The 25254-nt window shown below is 47.2% G+C and overlaps 1 protein-coding gene across 14 annotated transcripts in view; it reads left to right on the top strand.

Moving 5' to 3' along the window:
- Positions 1–25254, top strand: part of FGF1 (fibroblast growth factor 1) — a 110315-nt gene that overhangs the window by 12437 nt on the left and 72624 nt on the right. For 7 of the 14 annotated variants that reach the window (XM_021939181.2, XM_021939184.2, XM_021939183.2 and 4 more), the window contains one exon: positions 2156–2329. The exons of 4 other annotated variants lie outside the window; for them this stretch is intronic. The gene's annotated coding sequence lies outside the window, so the exon portion shown is untranslated. Of the gene's footprint in view, positions 1–2155; positions 2330–2359; positions 2785–25254 lie in introns of those variants that run through there. 3 more of the 14 variants (XM_021939189.2, XM_021939186.2, XM_021939185.2) reach the window with 3 other exon arrangements.

Genomic DNA, 25254 nt, shown 5'->3' with positions numbered 1-25254 from the left:
TACCTTAGCGAACTGAGGATTATTTCCCAGTATTTGGACAGTAATATTGCCAGACACCCACTATGCAGTAGATAAATTAGCATATGTCAGTAGCTAGGGATTATATTTGCCTAAAAGCTGTGTGTGTGTGTGTGTATGTGTGTGTGTTTAAACAGGGTTTCATAACTAGACACAATGGAGAAATCAAACAAACTAAAATAATGACTTGCATTTGTATTTCCCGCATTCAAGGTGCTCAAACACACTTGGACACATTTGATTGTCATGATAATCCTGTGAGTTTGCAGGGAAGATATGAGTAGGAAAGTCTTATTAATTTCCACTAGAAGGGAAGGAATCTGGAGCCCTTGGGCTGAATTGCCCAACAATGGCCAACCACACAGTGCAGGCAGGTTAACCTGGGGTTAACCTAAAGCAGGGAGACCTGGTTTTAGTCACAATAAGGACTTTAACTAAGGGTACCACCTGAATGAGTCTCTGAGTCTGCATCTCTGTCCTTAGGGTTTTTTGGGTATTTTCTAACTTTCAAGTCTATCATTTCACGTAGTTAAAAAGGGTCAACATGCATACTACATCTAGCATAATGATTCTTTAATACTTGGAAATCCATTGTCCGAAATTTTTTTTTTAATGATTCAGAAGGTCCTCTGGAAGCTTGCAGATACTCAGGAAGATTATTATGTTTTAAAGCAAATTATCAGTATCCTTTGCATGTGTAGAAGTGGTAGTTCATGAGGGTTCCAGTTAAGAGGGTCTCAAGAAATCAACATTTTCTGTACATTCGAGTCCCTTTTGGGAGCTGCTGCTTATCCGTGATTGGAGTTCTCTGATGATTGAGCCTCTAGCTCTTTACAGGACACGAGCTCCTTCTCCAAGGCTCATCCCTTCAGAAGGCACATGAATGTCTTCCCATACCCCCATGCTCTGTGGGGAATATGGGGAACAGACTGCACTTCCATCCTCCCTACACCTAAGCAACACCCAGAGGAGGTAGAGGCTGGGGAGCATATTTCTAGTTCTGACAGGTCGATCTGTACCTCTCTACCTGAATCATCAGGTGGGCAGGCTTGTGTACATACATGGAAGCTCACACGTGCGCGCACACACACGCACACACACACACTCACTCACTCATGCCTCCTGGGCTCAAACGCCTGCATAAGCAGGAGCGACTCTTCAATTATTGGAAACTATTAATCATGTTTACATTTGGTTCAGAGACAGCTCTTGATCCATATCCTTTCAGTCCACCTTATTCCCCACCTTCTAGCCAAAGAATTATTTGTCCAGACAGCTCCCTCCCTTCCTTACCCTGTCCTGGCCAGAAATCTGAGGAGGATGTCCATGGCCCATTGAAGAATTTCCCACCCCTGAAGTTGAGCTCACCTGAGGATTCACCTCATCCAACGGGAACAGGCTTGAACAGTGGAGAGGGAGGACAGAGCTGCCCCCTCTGCAGCCCCTCCACAGTCCCAACCTGGATGGCTTTTGCCTCGATTGACTTTGCAAAATGCCATTTGTAGGGCTTGGCTCTGGGGATGGCACAGACAGACACACACATGCACACATACACGTTGCCACACACAGACACCTACACCCCATGCAAGGATGCCAGATGACAGAACAGAAAAGGCCTCCCTTTCATCCAGCAGCCTTCTGATTCCAGAGGAGAGTCTCCGAGCCACGACCTGCTGTTTCCCTGGCGACTCAGGCCTCAAAATAAACAGGATTCTGCTCAGACGGGCCAGAAGTCCATTCGGCTCAGACATTTGCCCCAAGACAAACCACGTTAAAATAACACCCAGGGTAGCTGCTGCCACCGTCTTCTGTCTCTACCTCCCTCCTGGCTGGCCAATGGCTCTGTGTTCCTGGGCCTGCTGCTGGCTGTCCAGAGTAGGGGTTGCTTAGAGCTGTGTGCATCCCTGCGGGTGAGGTGGGGGTGGGCGGTTGTCTAAAGGCAGGTCCCCTCTGCTGATAAACAAGACCGGAGATAGACCTCGAGGCTCACATTCTTGGCTCTCCCAGCCTGCCCCCGCCCCCCCACCTCGATTTCCCACACAGCCCTAGGGACGGGTAGCCAGCTCTGTGGCATGGTATCTGGAGGCGGGCCAGCAACCTGATGTGCATGCCACGGCCCGTCCCTCTCCCCACTCAGAGCTGCAGTAGCCTGGAGGTTCAGAGAGCCGGCTTGGGGCTGCTGGGGCGGCGGCTGCAGCACAGTGACAGTGACAAACACAGAGCAGAAGACACCAAGTGGATTCTGCTTCCCCTAGGACAGCACTGAGCCAGTGTGGAGAGAGGTACAGCCCTTGGCCTACAAGCTCTTTAGGTAAGAATCGGGGCATCTGATCTGGGAAACAGAGAGCAGGTTGTAGCTGAGGTCGTGTGTGTGTGTGTGTGTGTTATGTGTGTGTGTGTGTCCAAGTGCAAATGTAATGCTACTTGGAGAAGAAAGAAAATGTTTTAAAGCAGATAGCACTGGAACCAGGACTCCTGCAAGGGAATCTCAAGAAGCTCACCTTTGGCTGGGTTTAAACCGTGGTGCAGACTGCCCTGGGGGAAGGGCGTGCTGATGTCACAGACATGTAAAAATAGCACTTCTAGTTTAGAGACTGCAAAAATACGAATGCACCATGCCGCCGCATTATCTCCATTCCTCCAGTGCCCGCCTGACACTGGCCCTGAATCAGGGCTGGACAGGGCAGGCATTTCTCATTTACTAAAGTGCTGGATGCGGCCCCTGTGGTTCGGCAGAAGCAGAAAGCTGCGGTGAGTCTGGCCGTGGTGAGTGGCTAGCATTATCTTGCTGTGTCACACCAGCTCTCTCTTGGGAAGCCTGGATATTCAGCTGCCTTGGAAAAGCTGTCCACATGGTGGGCAGCTTAGATTTTATTAACCTTTTGATATAAAAGTCAGGCTGAAGTTTAGGATTATCTGGGCATGTCAGCTCAGGGTTCTGGTAGGGTGGTATTCCCATGGCCCCATGGTCACTTGGATTACTTCTTTCCTTCCCTTCTGATCTTGGAATATCACATCCTCGTTTCAGTACCCCTCTGATGGGCACCAGGAGAGAAGGAGTCAGAATGGACAGATTCTCTGGCACATACACTATCCACACCCACATCACAATTACATGCCAAAGGTATGCAAGGCTGCTGCAGAGGAGCACTTCAGAAATTCAGCCTTCCAGATACTGGGATGGAAATTTCAGGCATTTAGTCAAGTACCCACTTTTCAGAGACCCAAGGGAGACCCCTCTCAGGCCCAAGGGCTCATTCTGCCTCAGCAGAATTCCAACACTCCATGATTCTCTAGCTATGTTACATCCACCCACGCCACCGCCACCCCCATTTGCCTCCCTCCTTGCTGCACTGGTGACCGGTACTTTTCCTTTCATTCTCTACAGGGATGCGATTGTTTACAAGTTAGCTCCCCGACCCAGTGGGAGGATGCGAGCATCCCGGCTGAGGGCGAGCCAGGCTGCCCCTCCGCCAGCTCTGTGTAACTATGAGCCAGCAGCAGTGGCATCAGGGCTGAAAGAAGTGGGCCTTGCTTTGGGAAGTGGTGTCTAGTGAAGGGTGGCCAGCAGTTTACCGGAGCTGTTTGTCAGTGTGGGTGACTGAGGATTTTGGTGGAGACTCTGATTCACAGTCACAAATTCCCTTTTCCTTTGTTTTCTTTGTGTTGGTCTTTGAGGGCTTCCGAGGAAAGTCCCCTCTTGAGATGTAGATCTGAAGGCAAGATCACCAATTTGCTGTTGGCAGAGGGACTCAGAGAGATTTTCTTCTGTTGCCCCTGCCTTTGTTAGTGTGAATAAATGGGTTTGCAAATGAAGTATGTAATCCAAAGCAAAGTTAGTATGCAAAACGTTAAGAGAAAATACAATGAGTTTCTTTTAAACTCTCTCTCAAATCTGCTGTTTACATATGACTTGACTGGTTCTGCAAAGGATCAAGGAAGCCATATCTGGTTAAGTGGTTTGACTTCACAGGTGAGTAGCACCAGCCATGATAACATATTCAGTGGAAATGGTGGGCGGACATCCATATGCTGTATCTACATCCAAGGGACATCTCATCCCGGGACAGTGCAGCTGCTCACTTCAGTGACATGCATCTGTGGACTGCACATAAACTATTAAGGATCTTGGGACTGCTGTTACAGGAAAGCGATCCAGACCCCAAGAGAGGGTTCTTGGATCTCAAGCGAGAAAGAAGTCAGGGCGAGTCCGCAGTGCAAAGCAAAAGCACTTACTTTCTTTTTATTAGGAAAGTAAAGTGGTGAAAGCACAGCTACTCCATTGACAGAGTAGGGTGTTCCCGAAAGCAAGAGGAGGAACACGTCCATCCTAGGTACCATGCTCGTATATATAGGATTTTAAAAAGATCATAGGGAGATGTGCTCTGCTACAAGGGTTTGTGATAAAGGATTAATTTTCTTTTTCTTTTCTTTCTTTCTTTTTTTTCTTTTTTTTTTTTGAGATAGAGTTTCGGTCTTGTTGGCCAGGCTGGAGTGCAATGTCACAATCTCAGCTCACTGCAACCTCCGCCTCCCAGGTTCAAGCGATTCTCCTGCCTCAGCCTCCCGAGTAGCTGAGATTACACGCATGAGGCACCATGCCTGGCTAATTTTGTATTTTTATTAAAGACGGGGTTTCTCCGTGTTGCTCAGGCTGGTCTCCAACTCCTGACATCAGGTGATCCAACCGGCCTCCCAAAGTGCTGGGATTACAGGCGTGAGCCACTGCACCTGGCCTAATTTTCTTAATTACTATATTTTGCAAGAATCCATATTATTATCTTTAAAGCAAAATTAGGAATGCCTTTGTTCTCAAAATATCGGGCTATCTGGACACCCCCAAGTCTGGGTCTGTGTGGTAAACATTATCAATCTATTTCCTTAACTGTAAACGTCTGGAGTCTAGGAATGCCTAACTTTCTGGGAATGCAGCCCAGCAGGTCCCAGCCTCATTTTCCTAGCCCTCACTCAAGATGGAGTTGCTCTGGTTCGAACGCCTCTGACACTCAGCCTGTGTGCTAGCTGCCAGGGGTTAGGTATTGTGCAGAGTGGAAGACACACCCATTTCCACCTCATTAAATAAGCATTGCATGGCTAATGCAGTATCCCTTGATTGAAGGTTGCTGGAAAAATAATCTGAAGGCATTTGTGCCATAGGCATACCATGCTTTAGGTAAATCTAACATCTATACATGTGGGTGAGAGTACTTTTTCTGAAGAAAGGGTTCACTAATCAAAAAATGTTCAACTACCAACAAGGTGTCCCCATCTTGAGATATGACTGGATCCAGCCCAAACAACCACAGAGAAGGAAGGGGACTGATTGGGTGGGAAGGTAACAGAGAATGGGCCTGGGCTGACGTGTCCAACTCAGTGGAAAGATAAGTGAAGGAGTCCAAGGTACAAGAACAAGAACAAGCATCTGGGCCAGTGGTCTACAGGGAGAGAAAAGGGGAGGGAAGGAATAGCAATTACTTTGATTATTAAATACACCATGGTTTAAACCTAGCCAGAAGTGAGCTTCTTGAGTTCACTTGCAAGAATCTTGGTGCCAATGCTATCTGCTTAAAACATTTCTCTGTTTTTAACTTTTTCCTTGTTTCCCCCTTTGCTTTTTAATAATTAATTTAGACTACTCAAGAGAGGGAGTGGCTGGGTGCGGTGGCTCACGCCTGTAATCCCAGCACTTTGGGAGGCTGAGGCAGGTGGATCACGAGATCAGGAGATCGAGACCATCCTGGCTAACACGGTGAGACCCCATCTCTACTAAAAATACAACAACAACAACAACAACAAAAATTAGCTGGGCGTGGTGGCGGGCACCTGTAGTCTCAGCTACTCGGGAGTCTGAGGCAGGAGAATTGCATGAACCCAGGAGGCGGAGCTTGCAGTGACCCGAGATCACACCACTGCACTCCAGCCTGGGTGACAGAGCAAGACTCAGTCTCAAAAAAAAAAAAAAAAAAAGAGAGAGAGAGAGGGAGCATAACACATTAGCTAAGTACATAGATTCCATAGCTGGGCTGCCTGGGATCCAAATTCTGCCAGTTACCAGTCCTGTGACCTTGGCCCTTGGTTTCCTCATCTGTAAAGTGGGGGTAATAAAGTACCAACCTTGTTATGGAAGGAATCAAATGAGTAATGCCCTTATCAGCACAGGGTCCAGCTCACAGTGAGTACTGTGTATTTGCTATTATTATTATTATTATTATTCAAAGTTGAGTTCTGAAAGGCTGCTTCGGCCAGGTGTGATGGCTCATGCCTCTAATCCCAGCACTTTGGGAGGCCAAGGCAGGTGGATCACCTGAGGTCAGGAGTTCAAGACCAGCCTGGCCAACATGGTGAAACCCCATCTCTACTAAAAATACAAAATTACCTGGCATAGTGGCACACACCTGTAATCCCAGCTACTTGGGAGGCTGAGGCAGGAGAATCGCTTGAACCTGGGAGGCAGAGGTTGCAGTGAGCCGAGATCACACCATTGCACTCCAGCCTGGGTGACAAGAGTGAAATTCGGTCCCCAAAAAAAAAAAAAAGAAAGAAAGAAAGAAAAAAAAAAAAGAGGAGAAAAGGCTGCTTACAAGTCTATTTGTTCCAAAGCCCAAAGTGACACTCTATGAGTGACCCCTGGTGCCACTGCTTGGATAGCTGGGAGGCACGTTTGCTTTGGCATGGAGCTTTGTTCACATGTATGAGCATTCAGACATAGAACAGCTTCTGAACTGGTCCCCAACATTTATTGAACCCTTGCTGTGTCTAAGCACTGTGCTTGGCTGTAAGTGTATCACCTCACTCAATACTCATTACAACCCTGCATATAATAGTAGGGGCTGTTATAGATGCAGGAATTGAGGCTTGGTGGGTGGGATGTTTGGCTAAGGTCACACAGCTACCAAGTGGCAGAGCCAAGCTTCATACCTAGGCTGTCTAGTGAGCCTGTGCTCCTCACTGGTAGGCTGTATATGGTTTGGGGGGATTATGAGAGGTGTCCTGAGAGGCACATGGAGCTTGGTGACAGGAATTCAGCACCAGATGATATTGGAAGACCCTAGAAAGTAGGCCAGGATTTGGAAACTCTGCTAAGAGATGGCAGGACCTTAGCTTGGGCCACAGGTAGAATCTCAGCCTTGAGGACCTGTAGCCTCTGGGATTGGCTCTTTGGGGCAAGACATGAATGCAGGTACTGGGGTACAGTGGGGCTAAGGTTTTTCTGACCAGGTAGTAGATGGTGCCCAAGAACAAAATAAACAGAGTGCCTAACAACAGAGCCCTAAGCACAGCAAGCGTGCTGGGCCAGGGTGCCTTATAATCCTTAAGCCTAAGGCCAGAGGTCATCTTGAGCTAAACCTGAGGTCAAGATTGGGTAACCTCAGCTGTGGGTAGAGGAAGAATACATAGTCCAAAACTAAGTATCTGAGCACAGTAAAATTTACAATAATGAAAACAATTTGATTTGCCAATGCAACCCCTCTAAATAGTATATTTAAAATGTGACTTACAGAGATTTGTTTTATACCTAATTGCTCAAGACCGTCTCCTGACTTTGTCCAAGGAATGCTGGTGATGAGAACAGGTGTGAGGGGCGTGCCTACCTGGCACCAGGGCTGAGTCGACATGGGGTATTACTCATGGACATGATTCATCTCTGCTCCTCCAGGACCTGTGGTCTTGTCCAGGGGTTTTCAAATTTTAACATGCATAAGAATAACAGGGGAGCTTATTTAAAAATTAGGTTCCTGGGTGCTCCCCACAATTTTGATTCAGTGGCTTCATGAGGGACCCAGGATTCTGCATTTTCTGGGTGGGGCCTAGGTAATTCTGATGTCTTTGGTCCACAGACCACAATTAAAGAAGATCAGGTCTGGCCGTTGCTCGGCTTCCTTTCTTGTTGTGACTATGAGAGGGAACACAGAGTTGTGTGGACTCAGTCATGACAGTTACCCTCTTCTTTGTCATCACTTCTTCCTGAATTACCTGGTGAGACCCCCCCCCCATTATGATAACAATAACAACACATTTGGTACATATTGAGTTATTATGTGCTGGGTAGAGTGTGAAGCCCTCTGCTTGGGCAATTCTCTCATTTAATCTTCACAACCATCCCATAAGTGAGGTATTACTATTACCCACATTTTATGAGCAAGGGAAAAACCTCACTGATAGTAAGTGACTGAGTGGGGATTTGAACTCAGAACTAGCAGCTCACCAGAGCCTAGATGTGTAACTAACTGCTAGGCCATTCAATGATAGTTTTAGCTCCTGTCAGTACCACCCTCCTTTCTCATTCTTGGGAAGGGTGTCTTTCTCCAGTTGCCATTCCTGTCATGCCCATCCCATACCCAGACTCCTGTGTCATTTCTTCAGAAGACGTGTCTGGTGTTTCCTTATTTTTATTTCATTCAGTGAGTCGAAGAGGGTTGGGGCAATGGACATGTGATGGTAGGTGTTAGGGTTGAATTGTGTCCACCCCCAAGTTCATAAGATGAAATTCACCCCCCATCCCCATTGCCTGAGAATGCAACCTTATTTTGGAGATAGGGTCTTTACAGAGAAAATCAAGTTAAAATGAAATCATTAGGGTGGGTCCTGCTCTACTATAACTGGTGCCCTTATAAGAAGGGGGAACTTGCATACAGAGACATGCATAGAGAGAAGACAAAGTGAGTGGACATAGGAAGAAGATGGCTATCTACTAGCCAAGGAGAGAGGCCTGGAACAAATCCTTCTTTCATAGCCTCAGAAGGAACCAACCCCGCTGACACCCTGATCTTGGACTTCCAGCCTCCAGCACTGTGAGAGAATAAGTTTCTAGTTTCTGTTGTTTCACTTACCCAGCCTATGGTGCTTGTTATGGCAACCATAACAGACTAACCCTGTAGGAAGCCAGATTCCTAGGTTCCCCCACTAGGCCCATGGCTCTGGGGTGATCTGGTTGAAGGCCTACACATTATGCAAAGGTTTGGCAAATTGGGAACAATAAGTAGGCCCAAGGCCCAAGAGGGAAGAAGAAATGAACAGAAAGAGTGAAGAGGAAGGAAGGAAGCAAATGTAAAGAAAATAAAAGAAGGGAGGCTGGAGGAAAAGAGGAGAGGGACAGGGGATTGGGATGGGCCTACTGAGGGCCATGTCAGGTTCATTCAGCTCGGCATGGATGCCTCCTGTGTGCCAGAGGGCATGCGAGACACTGGGCTACAGCAGTGCCTGAGGCCAAGAGCCCCCACCTTCATGAAAGTTAGAGGCTAAATGGGGGTACACACATCAATCAAGCAGCGATTCTACCAGGTGGTCCTGAAAAACCACATGGCAGGGCAGCTTGACCCCAACAGGGGGTCCGGGAAAGCTTCCATGAGGAGGTGAGGCTTGGGTTGAAGTCTGAGGGATCGGCAGGTTTCAACTGGTGGGGGCAGAGTGTTTCAGGTGGCAGGGAGAGGAGCATGCACAAAAGTTGCCTGGCATGAGGAAGCCTGGCATCACCAAGGAGCGGGAGGAAGGCCAGTGTGGCTGAGTGCAGGAACAAAGGGGCAAGCCAGAACCCAGGAAGCAGGCGGGGTCAGACTGCGCAGCCATGCTGAGGATTTAGTTCCTTAAGCTGTGAGCCCTAGAAAGCCAGGGGAGAAAGTGATCCGAAGTAGGGCGTTCTCTCATTTCAACAAAGGTACCGATGGGCTAGAGAGGCAGATGGCAAGGTTCAGCAGTGGGTCAGCCCTGGAGAGAGACGTCAGGTTTTCTGAGCTCACACCCCCAAGGTTGGCTGCATGGCCATTAGGGAGTGAAGTTCCAGGCCACTCCTCAAAGTGTTTCAGCCATAGTCCTTCCTCAACAGAGTGTGCTCTAGGCATTTGCAATGGCTCCATTGGGAAGGGTCTGAATAGGGACTCTCCTGTCAGTACAGCTAATTAGTAAGCTGGGCAGCTGGGCCAGGCTCAGACTGCAGTGGACTAGGCAGCCCCTTCTTTGGCATTATTTGGAGGACACAGAAAGGTCTTGTAAATCTAGCCTCTGCTTTGCCTGCCTGTACTTTGCCTGAAGTTGCAGGAGCAGGCGTGCATTCAGAAGGTGACTTATTCATCAGAGACTTGGCGAATGGCAGAGATTAGTCCAGGCAGACCCCCTGAGAGCACCAGGGGAGAGAATGGGTGGAGACAAGCCCAAAAAGGGGCAGAGGGAGCTGAAAGGAGGAGTGCAGAGGACCTGAAGCCCAATTTGCCTTTTTCATGATGTCACCAAGAAGCAGCAAGATAGGACTGGGGCTGCAGGTGAGGGAGAGTCCCAGCTTGGTGTTTGCAGCCTTGCAGGTGCCTGAATGACTCCATTCCGAGGCAAACACATCCATCGCTGGGGAGCTTCTCAGCTGTTGTTGGCACGATCCGTATGTAAAAAAGTCTGCATATAAAACCAAATGCCATGCCTTTACCACATACCCCATCTGCCACAAAAAGAATTCCCTTCTCTTCCATTTGAGCAGAGGGACTGGATTTGGCTTAGCAAGGATGAGTTCCTGAAGCACACTATAAGGGAGAGTGGTGATTTTCAGGAAGGTGAGAAAGTAGACAGGAGGCCTCTTGGGGGGCAAGATCCATCTGACTCCCACCCATCCCACATCTCCCCACCCATCCAGCCCCTGGCCTCCTGTCTGTTTCTCTGCTGTTCTGGGCCCTTTCCTGACTCTCAGACTTCGCAACTGCTGTTTCATCTGCCTGGGATGCTTTCCACCCAGTTCTTCAGGTAGCAGGCCTCTTTCCGTCCTTCAGGCCCTGCCTCTCTTGTCAGTTCCTCCAAAAGTCTTCCCTGTTTCTCCCCTCTGACTTCTTTTTCCTTCATGCCGCTTACCCCAATTCATAATTATCTTGTCAATTTTTTAAAAAAACTTTCTATTACCCATTCTCCCCCTTAGAATATAAGCCTCATGAGGGCAGGAACAAGACCTTGTCTGTTTTGTTCCCTGCTATATTCCCAGTGAATAGGACAGAGCCATGCCACAGAGTAGGTGCTCAAATATCAGTCTAATGAATGACTGAGTGAATCACTAAATGTTGGGAGTGTTAAAGCGAAGATCCAGGACAGCAATAGGACCTTCTACCCTCTGTCGCCCCTTATAGCTCTGGAAAGGGGCCTGGAAAGTAAGGCTGAGACTTTTGCATCAAGAGCCTCTCACCCTAACTCAGGTGGGCTGGCCTCTGCAGTTCCCAGGACCCTATGCTATGTGTCAGCTGCTGCTCTGGCTTAGTCGGCTTAGTGTCATCTCTTCAGAGAACTCACTTCGGAAGCCTGGAAAAATCCACCCTACTGGTATTATTCATGCTTAGAGATGAATAACTTCTTTTGGCTGATGGGCATCAAAGACAAACAAGTGATGTCAGGCACCCAGAAGGGAGACATGGATCCAGCATGTTCCAGCCCTTGCACCCATGGAGACAGACAATGTAGCTCATCTCTGCCTTCCCCATCAGTCTGATGGGAATAGTGGAAGCAGTTTGCATTGATTAACCAATGTGTACAAAGTGCTGCACCAATACCTTTAAGGACATAAAGAGCTTCTAGGAAACGAGACTCTTCTTATCCTTCCTCAGAATATCTATCAGAATTAAGAAACAGCAACTAAAGGAAAGTTGAGAATGAATGCTCCAGAGTCGCTCCCTGGAGTCTACACAAGCAAATTCAGCAGCCCAGAGAAGAGAGCTGCTGCCTGGGCCAGTCCAGGCTTTTTGCAGTTGACTTCATTGCCTTTGGTGATAAGGTGGTATTTGTTATAGGAGCAAAACATTCCTCCTTGAGCCTTGATGGTTTTGTTTTTTTGTTTTTTGTTTTTTTGTAAGAATGGGGATCTTTCTAAATGGCAGAGATGCAGGGTGACTTCAGAATGGTTTCTTTCAAATGAGAGTTTCTTTCCAAGGATTAAATCTTCACTCAGTTGGCCACACAAAGCTCACTGCCATTCTCCCAGGCTGGTCCTGGGATGTCTTAGCTGAAGGCGTGTGAAGCAGAGCCCTAAGCTTCTTGGAAAGTGAGCTCACACAGAAGAAGACAGGAATTCTTCTGACAGTTCTGACCTATCTCTCATTAACCTTTCCCTATTTCAGAGCCACAGCCTGTGGCACTCTGGTAGGGTAGCATGGTGGTCAAGAGCGTGAACCCTGGAGTGGGACTGTCTGAGCGTGAATTCTGGATCTGACATTCAATAGCTGCGTGACCCTGGACAAGTTACACAACCTCTTTGATTCCATAAAATAGAGATAATAGCAGCAGTTCTGTCCTAGGGTTGTTGACAGGAAGATGTGAGTTAATACATCTAAAGTCTATCGTATATGCCTGCACTGCATCAGTGTAACTTGTTCCTATCTCATAGGGTTGGTGTAAGAATGTGGTGAGAGAATCCATGTAGAGTGCCTCAGATGTTTTAGCACACAATGCACAGCACCTAGTATTTGCTCAACAAGCAGATTGTTGCTGCTGGCAAATTTTCCAGCAAAGGTTTTTTGGAAGTGTTCATGAGAATGTACTTGAACTCAAAAAAATGGTACTAGGACATGGAGGTCACCTGTTTCCCTGCTGTTCCTCTATCAGCCTTTTGTTGCAGGGGAAGATTATTATCCTGTGCCTTTTAAGCACTTAAAATCCTCGTGTCAGGAGCCTAGAACTAGCCAAGAAAGAAATAGCCCCGTTAAAGAGGTTAAGCCCAGGGCAGACACAGGTTACTTGTTCAGCAGTTTTAAGCTGTAGATGTTCCCAACAAATGATTAAAGAAGAATTGACTTCAATAGATTCCTTTTGCTCAACGCACAAAAAGGCTTTGGGATTCCCAACCAGCCAGGGGGTGTTTGGTTCCTCAATACACGCACTTTTTGAAAATTCTGCTCAGTGTTCCTTGGCAGTGGGCTTTGAGTTCAAATCATTTGGACATTGACTGCAGAGATAAAAGGACAGGCTAGTATAGGTGGTAAATTGCACAGCCGTTTTGCATTTTGGCTGCCCAATGCTCCACCTTCCCTTGTTGGGTTACCTTGGGTGGGGAACAGGTCCTCTTTACATTTTAGTTGCCTTCTCTATAAGAGCTCCTGTCTCAGAGGATGGTGGTGGAGGTTAAATTCAAGGTGGCATGTAAAGCTCCTAGCATAGCTGTCTCTTTTGATTCTTGTTAATTCTCTTCCCCTTCCTTTGTGGTCCTCCTGACTGCCTCAGAGCTGTGGATATGGAAAAACTCAGTGGTGATCAATGTTTTCAAGGTCTGAGAATATTCCCTTGCACCAGGTGACCATGAGCACATCACTTGGCTTCCGCGCCAGCACAGAGAGATGGATTCTGGGAAGGGGTCCAGGTCGCAGTCTGTAGGAGGGGATGCTGGCAGCCCCCACACTCCACTCAGCCCATCTTTTCACCAAGGGAGGCCAGAATATGGATTTTTGCTTGCTGTTCCCCTGGGTTGTTAGGCCTCTCATTAAGGCCTGGAGATTGATTTTCTCCTATACAGAAGGTGGACCTCTTCCTGTCCCACTCTGACCCTCCCTAAGGCTTCCCCACCTCCCACTGAGGTCTGAGGGTTTAATACACAGCTGGTTCAGGGTGGATCCAGATGCATGCGGCGCAGGGGGGAGCGTTTCCAAGGCAATGACCGAGTTGTTTCTAACGACCCATTGACCTGACCCTCCCCACCTCACACCGCCCCTGAACCGAGCCAAGCCTTTGGAGGGCGGCTTCACCTTGGGATCTCTGGCTGCAGCCCTACTGTGGTGGGAGGTTCGGCTCCCACGCTGGATGGGCCCTGGGGGAGGTCAGAGGGAGGGTGAGCCAAGGAAGGCCTTATGGCCTCTCGTTCCCTCCAGGCCTCTCCCTCTTCTTCTGACCCATGGCAGGCAGAGGAGGGGTGTGGAGTCCCTTGTTCTAGGAATTGTAAAGAATATCTCTTTAGAAACCTCCAGCCATGTCTTGCTCTAGGATGGAAGCATATCCTGAATTGGCTACTTTAAAGTCTTTTCATACACGGCAGATCCAGAGAGAGGCTTCTGGTGACTAATCAGGAGTCGTGCATTGGTCAGACTATTGCAGCCCCAAAGTCAGTGTTTTTCCGGAGCCAAGATCCCATTGCTTCCTGGCCGGTCCCACATCCTGCTGGACCTGCGTTGGCTGGCTCATGTTTCTCATTATCTCTCCCCCAGCCTCTTTAAAGGCTTCTCACTCCACCCAAAGGTTTTATTTTTAACTCGCACAGTAACGCTAGGGCTGAGCAGGGATACCACCTACATTCATAGGAAATGGGGCTGTCTTGGAAAGGTGTCCCCCTCTCCAGGGACTTTCTCCCTCCCTACCTACCTCCCTTCCTTTCATATTTATGGAGCAGCTACCCCCATGTGGGCCCTCCCTGGAGGGGAGATACAATATAAGGGCAGATACGATCCATGCTCTCGAGCCACTGACATTCTGATGGGTCAGAGGAGTGGCTGACACATAGAGCATCACACACGAAAAGGTAGGCCAACAAAGAAATAAACCAAGTCAACGGGGAGTTTGATAAGAAGTCTTCTCCAAAGAGAACAAACAAGGCACCAGGACAGGGGAAGCTGTTATACATTGGGAGGGGAGGGGAGCCTCTCTGAGCAGGTGACATAGAGGTGGTGGCCAGTAGAACAAGGGGCACCAGGCACGCATGAAGCAGGGTAAGGACTGTTCATCAGGGAGGGAGAACAGGTGGGAGGACCTGTGGTGGGCATGAGCTTGGTGTGTGCTAAAATGTCACAGAGGCCAGGGTTCTGGGGGAAAGTAGTCAAAATGAGGCTGGGGAGGCATGCAAAGACCTCATGCAGGGCCCTGGAGCCATGTAAAGAGTTTGGGGCTTTGTTCTGAGTGCAGCGGAAAGTCACTGGGCATGTTGGATATAGCAGGGGTCAGGCAAGGATTGACATTTTAAGACCCTCGCTGAAGATTGATATTCTCCTATAAAGAAGGTAGACGCCTGAGTGGAGAACTGACCCTACTGACCCTAAGAGGGGTGGAGGGAAGGCAGAGACATGATTTAGGGGGCTACCGAGTCATACAGAAAAGAGATAATGGTGGCTGAGGCTGGAGTGGAGCAAGACCACAATAGAATCAGGCTCGCTCTTCCAGAAATTAGCTTGATACCAAATATCTTCCTTCTAAAGAGCTCATAGAACCATATCCCACAATCATCAAGCAGAATAGAACACCAAGGCCTGAAGATATAGAACTGTATAAGCAATAGAGTTTAGATAGCCTACTGCTTGTAACTCGTCATATTTATTACGTTTCCAAACACAAGTAAGATCTTTGTCCAACATCTGCCTCTTTGACTTTCTGAATGGTGTGCAAACACTCCTCTCTCTTTATACCATGGTAGCTATCTCTGTTCTTTGTATCGTTGGCTGAGATAGGAGGCCAAATGGGCCAACTCCACTATTCCTGGGGAATTTTTGGAACAACTAAGAATAAAAGATGAGAAAAAGCCCAAATTCTCAACTCTGATAGAATTTGCCTTGACTGAGTGATGCCACTCACCTTCTAAACTCAAAGGTGACTTTAGATGCCTGAATAACCTGAACAGTTGTCTGTGCTCTCCAAGAAAAACACTATTGTGTTACTGCTCTTCAGAAGAAAGGAGATGGAAAACAACAGTACCACAATGCAGAGATTCTGCACAGAATAATAATAATAATAGCTATTATCAGTTGTTTGCTTCAAGGCACTTTATTTATATTAACTCACTTAATCACTGATGAGGTAGGTCCCCCTCTTAACCATTTCACTGATGATGGAATTGAGGCTTAGAGAGAAGTGATGCGAAACACGATAGAAGTAGAGTGTCACGTCCGGAAGGTGGTCGAACTCCTAACTATAAACCAGGCTTGACTATCTGCCTTGGTTGCCAGTTACTTTAAAAACTGCATAGAAGGCAGAGCGTGGTGGCTCACACCTGTAATCCCAGCATGTTGGGAGGCCAAGGCAGGAGCATCACCTGAGATCAGGAGTTCGAGATCAGCCTGGCCAACAGGGTGAAACCCCGTCTCTACTAAAAATACAAAAATTAGCCGGACATGGTGGTGCATGCCTGTAATCCCAGCTACTCGAGAGGCTGAGGCAGGAGAATGGCTTGAACCCAGGAGGCGGAGGTTGCAGTGAGCTGAGATTGCGCCACTGCATTCCAGCCTGGGCAACAGAGCGAGACTCTGTCTCAAAAAACAAAACAAAAAAACTGTACAGAAAAAGACCTGAAGGAGAACATCCAAAATGTTAGCAGAGCAGGGATATGAGTAATTTGCTGTCTTTTTCGTGTAGTTTTTTATTGTTTTGAGTATACAGTGTCTGGTACTCAGTGGATGCTCAAAATCTATTTGTTTAATTAAACTGTCAAGTTAATGAGTATATGTTACTTCAAAATTATCTTTGAATAATTAAAGTAATAGATCTCATTATAGGAAATAGAAAATTTCAGGAATTTTAAGAAGATTAAAATTTATTCATCATTCAGTGGTAATCACTGTTAAAATATCGGTAATATTGATTTATGTCTTTTCAGCTTTTTTCCTATTTATGTCTGTGTCTGTCTCTTTATCTACCTATTTATGCATATATATGCATGTGCATAACAAAATGGTATCATACTGTATAGTCTTTTAACTTGTATGTAATGGAATGATGACATTACTCACCTCTCAAGTATGTTTTTGTGTGCAATTCCACCACAATGTGGTTAGGTTAGGAAAAACCTCAGTTGTGGCTGAAATGTGGGTCCTGAAGTTAGACAATGGGGTTTAAATTCCATTCCTACCCCTTACCAGCCATGTGACCACAGACAAGGTCATTTTTCTGAGCCTCAGTTTCCCCAGGTGTAAATGGCACATACCTCAGAGGATGTAATCAGGTAAAACAGGTAAAGCTCTCCTGAGCACTCTGCCCAGCATGAAACAAATGTGCAGAACGTGTTCATTGCTATTGTTATGAAGCTAGAAGAAGCGTTTCCTCGCAAGTCCAGTGGTTTCAAAAACTCCCTCCCATCTTACTCTGCAGGATCCAAGAAAAATGAATTTAGAAATCACTCAAAATACCCTCTGACCATATTGCCCTTTACCCTAATTTTTTGAAGGAGGGGAGTGTTAAAGTCTTAAGTGTTAAAGACAATTAGCTCTTTTTTTCTTCCTTACCAAGAACCAGGTTTGTTGGATTAGAAATACATTTAAATAATTCTGTTGCTCACAGCTGCAAGAGGAATGTAGCCTTCCTTTCTATTTAGCAGCTGTGTTTTACAATTGTCTTAAAGCAAAAACAAAGCAGGCAAAAGAAAAAGAAAAAAGCAGGACTGTTTAGATCAATCCTAAATTGCTCTCAGTTTTATATAACAATACAGAAGACGTCTTATCCCTAAAATACAGACCAAGAAAGAACTAACCTGATTCGTATACTGGACATCGTTTGTTAACACAGACACTCCACTGACACATACATAGTAGGTTCTCCTGAACCATGTTGAATACATTCTTGAATATATGTTTTCTTTACAAACGGCAAGCTATTGAGGAATAAAACAGTATGTTCATGTAATCTAAATACTGTCAGAGCCTGTTCGTAGGGTCAGAAGAAGATGATAGATGGTTAAATGAACAGCTGCTTTTTGAGTTTGTGTTGCATGTTGAGAAACTTTTTCCTCTTAATTCATAGCTCAGGAAATGTGTTTATGATCCTGGTGGAACTGTGTAGAGATTTCCCTAAACCACTGTCATAGGCAGCACATGTGAGAAAGCGCTTCTGATGGTTGGGCCAAGTTTTTCCATTTTTGTCTAACTATGGGAAATACTCAGAAACGTCTTAGTGTATGTGTAATAGCGTGCTCTCAGAACCAAAATGGCCCTAGAGATCACAGATAACACATGTGATTGTAAGGCAACCCAACATCGGGCCGAGACATTAATTGCAGCGCAAAACCCCTGAAGTCCAAATAACTGTGAGGCACATCGTAATTTCCAAATAAATGATTGAAAGTGGTAGGACTGCCAGCATCTACTGCTGTCAGGTTTTTGTGGGTTTTTTATCCTGATTTCTTCATATGCTTTGCTGGTGTTGGTTGAGTGCCTTCTGCATCTAAGAATCTATACCACGGGAGATGCAAAGGTAAAACAGGTTCTCTGCTCTCATGCTGTCTTGTGTGAGTGGATAGGGGCCAACAACTCAGCTGCAGAAAGAATGAAGTACTGGCTAGGCAAAGCACCACACCGTGGGTCCTTGAAGAAGGACCCTCCAGACTGGAGAGACCAGGGAAGGCTTTGCAGTGGAGGTAGCATTTGACATAGGCTTTGAAGGATGAGGAGAGTTTTAATTAGCAGAACATGGAGCAAAATGTCCTTCCTAACTGAGGGAACAGCAAGAACCAACATAGGAAGGCATGGAAGTTCTTGGTGTGCAACAGGGGAGAGGGAGCAGCTCAGATTGCTGCATTGTGGAAGGACATGATGGGAAGTGAGGCTTTTCACACCAGATTTGAGGTCACTTAAATGCTTGGCCAAGGACTTTGGCCTTCCTAGCTGGGAAGTAGGAAACAAGGGAAGTTTTCTGAGCCAAAGGTTGGCGCATGTGGATCTTCCTTGAGAAGCATGACCTCAGTGCCAGTGTGCAGAAGTGACGGGAACAGCAAAGCTGTGGGGCAGGAGACCAATCCCGAGGCTCCGGAACCCAGTTTCCACTCTGGTTAACCTCTTTGTAGCTTCGGGCAATGCAAACCAGCCTGACTTCCCCCTTGAAGGCTGTGATCCTGTACCTCTTGGCTCTCCTCCTGACTGTGCCTCTTCTCCCCAGGATCCTGGGGTTGCTCCTCTGTGGCAACCAGCTGCACTGGGGATCTGGGAGTGTGGAGTGATCCCCAGGGTGGCTGCCTCTGTCTGCTTCACCCTTCAGGCTCCCCTCTGTTCTTCCTTGCAGATCCCATCTTTCCCATCTGCTCCGCTTCTCCTCTGCCTGCCTCACATTCTGGGTTCTGAGCCCATGTCCACTGCCTGCCAGTCAGCAGATGGATGACTCTGTTCACCTCAGCTGCGACACACCCCACAGTGAGCACAGCAGTCATCCTGCCAGATAGGCTGCTCCTGGCTGCGTCCATTCTCTCAGTAAATAGCCTCTCCAGTCATCCTTCCAGCCCCTCTATGCTCCACAGCCTCTCCATTCATCCTTCCAGCCCCTCTATGCCCGAGTCACCTCTGATTACTCCTTTGAAGAATCCTCTTCATTCTTCTCTTCGAGTGTCTTTGGAGCCATCCTCTTCCTTCCACTCTCATGGCCCAAGTTTAGGATCTTTTGTCTATTTCAATTCAACAGCCATTTATTGAGCCCCAGGGACTGTGCTGGGGACATAGTGGTGAGAAGGAAGCACGTGCTTCTGTCCTCGACTAGCTTGTAGTCTAGTCAAGAAGACTTGAGGAATGATGAGCTTTTCAGAGATGGAAATAGAGGACACTGCGCCCCGTGGCCTCTGCTCTGCCCAGCCCCGTACCAGTAACCAACAAGTTTCCAGAAGAATTTCCAAATTCCCTTCCCCGAAGTCTCCACTGGCGCCACTTTCATTTGCTTGCAGAACAAAGTCTAAATGCTTTGGAATGGCATCATTCAAGGTCCTCCATGATCTGACTCCAAGCAGGCTTGCACTCACCCTGTGTGTCCCTGCAAACCCCCTGCTCAGTGGCATCGGCCATGCACACTGGGAGAAGATGCCCTCTACTTGCCCACCCCTGGGCCTTTGTTCAAGTGATTCCTTTATTCCATGCTCACATGTGTAAAACCTGTTTGTCCTTCCTGCTGAGATGCCACATCTTCCAGAAAGTCCTCCTGACCCCTTCCTCTTCAGCCCTCCATCCCCCCAGCCCCTGGCACATCCTTCACAGCACTTGTCACAGCTGGTCATGATATTTATGATTTAGCTTCTCACCTTCTCTTAAGGACAGGAAGCTTATCTCATTCATCCTGAATAATCACAACAAAAATAATAGCTAAAATTATTAGATGCTAGAATGCATATTTTATTTATTTGAGGCAATGTGCTAAGTGCTTCCCTTGTACTATCTTGTTGCACCCTTTTGACAAACATGTGAGGTAGGTATATCACTGGCCTCGTTTTATAAAGGAAGCTCAGAGAGATGAATTGACTTTCTGGACTTAAGTTCAGGAAGCTTCGCTTCAAAACCCATGCCCTTAGCCATGACTTCACCTTTATTACCTAACTGTGTCTGGGTGAGTTCCTTGTATATAAGTCCTTACTCGGGGAGGGGAGGGTGTCAATTAAGAGAATGGGACAGTGAAGACAAGAGCAGCCTCCCCAAGGTCACGTGACAAGTCACGGTCACATAAACATCACGAATGTAGGAGCTTTAGCGACCACATTTTCTCCTACACCTTTTACCTAGGAAACAGAAGTAACAGTTTTCGAAGGGAAACTAAATGTTTTTGACTGTGCAAAGGATTAGATGGCAGTGTGTTGAATCCAAATTGATTGCGTCTGATTTAATTTGGATGGTGATGTGCCCAGTCACATAGCCCTGTTGGACCAGGTGCCTGAAGCAAAGAACAGTCCTTGTACCCAGCTACCACGGCCTCTGCCTGAGCCTGGGAGGAGACATTTAACAAGGGGAATTCCTTCTGCCTCCCTCACTGGACTGGACCTGTCCCTTTTCTTAAAGAAGGGGAGTGGCGTGGAGCCCAGGCCCTCCCCTGGGGGCCTGCCTGCTCAGTTCCAGACAGGTCTGCCTTTGTGAGTAGAGGTGGGCTGGCGGGCAGGAAGGCTCTTGGACTGCAAGACCGTTGTGGCATCCCAAGTCAGTGGGAGTGAGCCAGAGGGGACAGTCAGGATGGGAAGGTTGAGAAAGGGAAGACAGTCACCATCAGGCCAGCCAGGGCGCTTCCTCCATTCCTTTCAGGGGCATGAACAAGACAGCATGTGGATGAGGCTGGAACTAGCCCCAGGGAGCCTGGGAGGAACAGAGTCCAGAGTGTGGATTTTTCAGAGCCCCTCCAAGGCCTGCAACATCTTTAACGTGGGACATTTGGTAGTGGGAGGACAGCCTGCTCCTGTCATCTTCCCTTTTCCTCTCCCCATCAGCCTGGGAAGGACTAAAAGGCTGGTGATCTTTCCTTGCTCTATTTCTTTTCTGTTTTTCTTTCTTTTTTTTTTTTTTTTTTTCTTGAGACCAAGTCTCACTCTGTTGCCCAGGCTGGCGTGCAGTGGCACGATCTCAGCTCACTGCAACCTCTGTCCCCCAGATTCAAGCGATTCTCCTGCCTCAGCCTTCCGAGTAGCTGGGACTAAAGGTGCCTCTCACCACCCTTGCCCGGCTAATTTTTGTATTTTTAGTAGAGACGGGGTTTCACCATGTTGACCAGGCTGGTCTCGAACTCCTGACCTTGTGATTCGCCTGCCTTGGCCTCCCAAAGTGCTGGGATTACAGGCGTGAGCCACCGCGCCCAGCTTCTTTTCTGTTTTTCTTTCTTTTTCTTTTTTTTTCTGTCTCTTTCTTTCTTCGTTACTTTTCTGTTTTTGTTTTTGTTTTTTTGAGACAAGGCCTCACTGTGCAGTGGCACTATCACAGCTCACTGCAGCCTCAAACTTCTGGGCTCAAGTGATCTTCCCACCTCAGCCTCCTGAGTAGCTGGGACTATAGGCACTCACTACCACACCTGGCTAATTAAAAAAAAAAAAAAAAAAAAAAAAGATCTAGAGATAAAGTGTTGCTGTGTTGCCCAGGCTGCTCTCAAAATCCTGGCTTTAAGTGATCCTCCTGCCTTGGCCTCCCAAAGTACTGGGATTACAGGCATGAACTGGAAGATGTGGCATCTCAGCAGGAAGGACAAACAGGTTTTGTCCTTGGACCAGAAATGGAGCCTTTTGCTCCATTTCTTTACTTGGCTTGAGTTTGGCTTCTCTTGTTGTAATGTAGACATCTTTATATGCCATTTTGTCCTCCATATCCTGGCTGAAATGCCACTTTTTTTTTTTTTTTTTTTTTTTTTTTGTGGGGAACATGTCAGAGGATACAGAGACTGGTGAATGGACAGACTGATGAATAAGAAAATGTTGGGATTCTCATCTAACACACCGCTTTCTAGACTCTGACTCAACGACACCATACTGCTGCTGGATTTCATGAAATCTGACACCCCATCCTATCCAGTACATTGTATTATGTCTTTAAGAAATTTAAAGGAGCAGAAACAAGTTTTGAGAAGCTAGGATTTTGTGTGTGTGTGTGTGTGTGTGTGTGTGTATGACATGCTCCTTAGACCATTAGAGTCATCCTGTTGTGTTATAAAACCAGCGAAAAGTCCTATTTCACAGCTTCCCCCAGGGGCATCTGCAGGGCCCATGATGCTGATACAGATTCAACCCCAATATAATAAGACCTTAAGGTTGAGCACTGGTTATGTTTCATTCAAGTCTGAGACTTTCAGCAGTTGCCATTCTAGAGTAGCTTGTGTTATGCTGGAATTCCACTGGCAGTAAAAGTGGCAGACAAAAGGCTGGGTTTTCCTGACCCTGGGTGGTGGAGCAGGCCAGTTATCAAAGGCAGGTTGTAAGGAGGAGCGGGGGGTCTCACCTTGACAAAGAAGGGTTTGCTGGAGAGCCAACCTGGGGGGAAGTCATGAGCTCCATCTTGAGTACAGATGAGATGATGAGAAAGACTGGGGATTGAGAAAAGAATAGGCAATGCTTAACCACCTGTGGACCTCTCCAGCCTCCCCAAAGGAAAAGCTTATTGGTTGTGCTTGAAGAGGAGAGCTGCGTGATCCATAATCCTCTTAGGATCACTGTAGAACCTTCAGTGGGAAGGACCATGGGTTTCTGAAGATATGGGGAGGCTCCAAGTGTGTGAGCTATTAATGTTACAAGCATGAAGCTTTTCTGATAGACAGGACTCACTGGGTAGAGATGAGAGGCTTTGAGGAGAACATATTGAGGTCACTGAGTGTTGACGGAATTCCGGGAGGACAGAGGCAGCTAATGGGATGCAGTGAGCCAGGGTGGCAGAGGAGACAGGAAGATGAAGAGACAGAGAAGCCTTGTTGGGGGGAGGTCCTGGGTCATTCATTGCTTGAGAAAATCCCAACCAGAATCTGTGGCGACCTTTTCCAAGGAGGAGTGAGCCAGTCCTTTTTCCAAGGTAAACAGCTTTAAAGTAATGTTTCCAGAAGGGACCAAAGTCCTGAGGAGGGGAGCGGAGCAGGGGGAGATGGAAAGCCTCACCCAGAACGGAGGATGGAAGGGCAGGGGGGTGGGTGAGAGGCAGGGGTGAGGAGTTGGAGGTGAGATAAGGCACTTGTGTTGTCTTGGGGTTCCCAAGGTATCTCAGGAATATTTTTCTAAAGTAAAGTTTGTGAGTTTTGTTTTTCATTTTTTGAGATGAAGTCTTGCTATTTTGCCCAGGCTGGTCTCAAACTCCTGGGCTCAAGCAATCCTCCACCTCAGCCTCCAGAGTAGCTGAGATTGCAGCACAAATAACATTTTTTATAAAATGTAATACTGTTATATAAGACAATGTTACTATTTTTTCAATGTTACTGTTTAATAATTTGTTTTTATCATCCTCATTAACATGTATACAATGCAGCACTGTGCTAAGCACCTTATATAACTTTACCTCATGTTATCCTCAATAACCCTATGAGTTTAGGTAATACTGTAATCTCCATTATAGAAAAGAGGAAACTGAGGTTCAGAGAGGTGACGTCACCTTGCCCGTGTCTTACCGCTGTTAGCAGTGGAGTCAAGACTTGTCCTCAGCTGGGCTGACTCCAGAGCCCAGGCTCCCATCCACCAGGAAAAAGACTCAACCATCTTAGAAGAGGAAATCCCTGGACATCGACGGTAGCATGAATGAAACACAGGCAGAGCAATCACAAAACACCCCACTGCCACTTACTGGTTGGCTACTTCCATATTTTATCAGATCTAAGATATAGTAAATTGGAAGTTAGACCATCACTTCATGTACCATGAAGAAAAAGAATGCTGCATGGCTTGATTTTAGAGATGTTCAAATACTGAAAATATGTGCATCTGAGGCTTGATAAAACACTACAAGCGCCATACCATGCTAGGAGCTTTGCCTCTACGATCTCATTTGTCCCCACAACAGCCCTTTTGTATCACCACTACATTTGCAGAGAAAACAGGGCTTAGAGCAGTGGCGTCCGTGCCCCTAGCCAGTGACACGGTGCTAGGGAGCAGCAGAGCCTGGATCTGTCCTTGGCAACTTCCCGGGCCCAAACCCCTGCCCTGCCTGACCTGTCAGTGCACACTGCCTGGGGGGTGAGGGACACCTTTGTCATTTGTTCCTTTAGGTGGGCAGCCAGCTTGGCAAACAGAAAACACAATGGAGCACCTAACTGCAGGAAAAAAGTACACCTTGCCTCCTTCCTTCCCGCAGGGCTCATCTGTGCCTGGGTTCACTTGGAGCTGCTCACTCTCCCTGGACTTTAGGGGTGCTGGTTGTGAGGCCAGGTGATCCCTTCAGCAGGACCCTAGCAGCTCTGGTCATTGATTTCCTAGCTCATAAGACTCCACGGCACAGGCTCTTTCTCGGACCCATCTCTTTCTTTTCCCAAGCTCCACTTGCAATTTGCGCCAGATTTGGAAGTATCATCTCTGACCCTGAACTTTCTTCTTCCCACATCTTCCTTGCCTCCTCTCATCTCTCCAAGTGTCTTAACTCTTCAACCTCACCCTGCCTCCTTTGAAAGCCTTATTCATGTCTTAACCACTTCCTAGCTCTGTTCACATCGAATCACTAATGGTTTTCTAGAATCCCTCCATGTTAAGATGGAAATCTGGGACAAGACAGAGGTGGAATGAAGAGGTTGTCTGTGTGGAAAAAAGTCAACTGGACAAGTTTCCTCGCTTTGATTTTTGACCCCAAGACCTCCCTCCTCCACTGTGGGCTGTGTATCTACAAGCTGGCTTCTCTTGGTTTCTCAACTCGGGTCATCACGGAGTATCTTCTTGCCCTCTGTCTTGACCTCTTGGCTATCTTTCCCATAAGTTTCCATAGTGAAGAAGGCAGTTGTACTTAAATTAGATCTTCCCCATCTCTTTAAAACACGCTTGTTCTCTCTCCTTCCAGCCACTGAGTCATACTTTCCCATCTTCTCAAAGACTTCCCTGTCATTGGAGATGAAGGCTAGGACTTGGCACTTTCTCCTTTTCTTTTACTCCCTACTCTACTTCAACAAGACATTAATATCACAACTTGGAAAGGC

Source organism: Papio anubis, chromosome 5, assembly GCF_008728515.1.
Source record: "Papio anubis isolate 15944 chromosome 5, Panubis1.0, whole genome shotgun sequence".
In the NCBI taxonomy this organism is placed as follows: Eukaryota; Metazoa; Chordata; class Mammalia; order Primates; family Cercopithecidae; genus Papio; species Papio anubis.
The sequence above is the reverse complement of the archived record's forward strand: the minus strand, read 5'-3'. Positions and strand labels throughout refer to the sequence as shown.